The following is a 2,926-nucleotide window of genomic DNA, read 5'->3' on the forward strand; positions in this document are numbered from 1 at the left end:
GTTTTTCACAAGATTTTGTCTGAGCCTCGCGTAATCTCTTTCTGTAGTCATCCTGAGACTATCCGTACTTAATTGAAAAATTTTTTTTTTTTGCTTAATTTATAGATGAGGATGACCTCTCCATGACCTGAGGACTCAGCTCAGATACCATCTTCTCCTAGAAGCTGTTTCTAGGCTAAGAGACCCTCCTCTGTATCCAGTAGCTTGAGTGCGTTCTCTACTTTGATATTTCTTCAGTCTATTCGATTTCTCTCTTAATAGGTTCTCCTTCCCCATTAAACTGTACACTTCTGTCTATATTGCCAGCAGTCACCCCCACACTGGACACGTGTATCCCACTACTAGTACTTAGAAATAGTGCTAGATCTTTCTTTGGAAAGTGATAACTATAATGCATGCTTTTTCTGTATTATAAATTTCGTTTTTAAGGGGTAGTAACTATATTTTAATGTAATTGATGACCTCTGCAATTCTCTATGTTTTATTTTTTGCATTTAAAACAGTGTTCTGGTGGGGCACCTGGGTGGCTCAGCCAGTCGAGCGTCCGACTTCGGCTCAGGTCGTGGTCTCGTGGTTCGTGGGTTCGAGCCCCGCGTCGGGCTCTGTGCTGACAGCTCAGAGCCTGGAGCCTGCTTCCGATTCTGTGTCTCCCTCTCTCTCTGGCCCTCCCCTGCTTGTGCTATATCTCTCTCTCTTCCTGCCTCCCCCATGTATCTATCTCAACAATAAACCCATGTTAAAAATTTAAGAAAATCAAATAAAACATTGTTCTGGGAAGGAGTCAGAGGCTTCAGCAGACTGCCACAGGCTCTCGTGGCACGCAGGAGGCCGGGAGTATCTGCTGGAACAATGTGTTCCACAATTAAGAGACCTCTCCACACGGTCTGAGTGGACGGTTTTACATGCCCTTGTCATGGCATCCCCACTTATCGTCACTCTGGAGAAGGCTTTTGGACCTGTGGCTGGTGCAAAGAAGAGCAGGGATTGGGTGAGACCGCCTGCCCTTCCAGGTCAGGCTGATGCTTGGTGGATTTGAGCTTCCATCGGTGTTTCTGTTTGTAAGCAGTATTTGTTTCTATGTGACATGGTTGGTATATGCGCAGAAGAAAAGTGCTGGGGAACCAGACATAATCATGTTACTCTCTGGCTGCATCCGATGATAATACCATTATTGGTAGTTTGCAAGAAGCTGAAAATAGCCACTGCTTTTTTGACTTTTCTCCCGAAAGGCCAAAGATGTTGCTTTTCTTTTGCTGTTTCTTTTAAAACCTTTGGCATGAATTTTCCTCTTCCAGGTGGCCTCACAATGTCCCTCCAAACACAAGCGCCTTTTGCGACATCTCGTGTGCATTTTTCCGAGCACACCTCATTGTGTCGGAGGAAAGGGTCAGTTGATTAGTTTTGCTCAGACATTCTCTAGGCGTTTGACATTTTTGACCTCTCCCTCGTGATCCTACTTTTCAGGGAATGTAGACCCTACTGGTTGAAAAGTCCCTCATCCTTTTGCCTTCAAAGGTACTCATTTATTTACAGCCACGCCCAGGGTCACCGGCCTGCTCTCATTACAATGCAAGGGAAGCTTGTTGTATTTTCAGGTTTCTGGGTGAGGCAGACTTTCTGTATTGCATCCTGCTTCTTGTCATACGGCCACACTTGGCATACTAGAGTAGATAGGGGAGACCCATTTTCATCCATCAAGCTGTACATAACACAGTTGTATCTGGAAACATGCTCTTCTTCTCCCCACATGCTTTTGTTTGGGAAAATATTGTTGTGTTGTATTAGAAGATATTACTTATTCATGGAGGTATTGTTATATTTAAATGAATTAATAAACATTTGGATCATTTTCCCATTTTAACTTCTAGTGCGGTTTAAAAAATTTTTTTTTAATTTTTTTTTTACATTTATTTCTTTTTGAGAGAGAGAGAGAGGGGGAGAGAGCACGCGAGCGAGCGGGGGAGGGGCAGAGAGAGAGGGAGACACAGAATCCGAAGCAGGCTCCAGGCTACGAGCCTTCAGCACAGAGCCTGATGTGGGGCTTGTGCTCACGCATCGTGAGATCATGACCTGAGCTCAAGTCGGATGCTTAACCGAATGAGCCACCCAGGCACCCCTAAAAAAAATTTTTTTAATGTTTATTTACATTGGAGAGAGAGAGAGAAAGGGCGGGGGGAGAGGTCGGGAGAGAGGGCGACAGAATCCGAAGCAGGCTCCAGGCTCCAGGCTCTGAGCTGTCAGCACAGAGCCCGATGTGGGGCTCGAACCCATGAGCCCAGGGATTGTGACCTGAGCCGAAGTCCAGTGCTCAACCGACTGAGTCACCTAGGCACCCACTAATTTCCAGTGCACTTTTATCAATAGATATGAACAACATGAGGCAAAGAGCTTTGACTAGGCCATCAGTAATGTTCGGAAGCAGAAAGGAGTCAAGAGGCCAGAACGATGGTCTTGGTCTACTCTTACTGACCATACTTCTTCACCTCCAATCCTTGCCGTGATCCTATGTGATGTGGCTTCTACCCTCATCAGTACACTGAACCTATTGGCTCCAAAGTCACTGAATTCAGTGGGCAAGTTCTTACTAGACCTGGGAAATCATTCCACACTGTTCTTGACCATTTTCTGGACATGCTTTTATATTGATTCAGGGAAATCAAGAGAGGAGCGTCAAGCTCAACTCCTGGTGTTCCTTCTCTCACCACCAGTCCTCCTCTGTCTCCTTCTTGTGCTTCCCTTTCTGTGACCACTCTTGAAGGTAAGTAACCCTTGGGGGTCTGGCCTCCTCCCATGCTCCCTGGACAATCCCATTGCTTTGTTGTTTGCAGTGACCATTTCTGGATTGATGAAAGCTGTGTCTTTATCCTTGATTTCCTCCCCACTCTTTGGACCTGAATATTGAACAGCTTGCTTGGATACCTCTACT

The sequence above is a fragment of the Lynx canadensis genome, chromosome X, assembly GCF_007474595.2.
Source record: "Lynx canadensis isolate LIC74 chromosome X, mLynCan4.pri.v2, whole genome shotgun sequence".
NCBI classification, from domain to species: Eukaryota; Metazoa; Chordata; class Mammalia; order Carnivora; family Felidae; genus Lynx; species Lynx canadensis.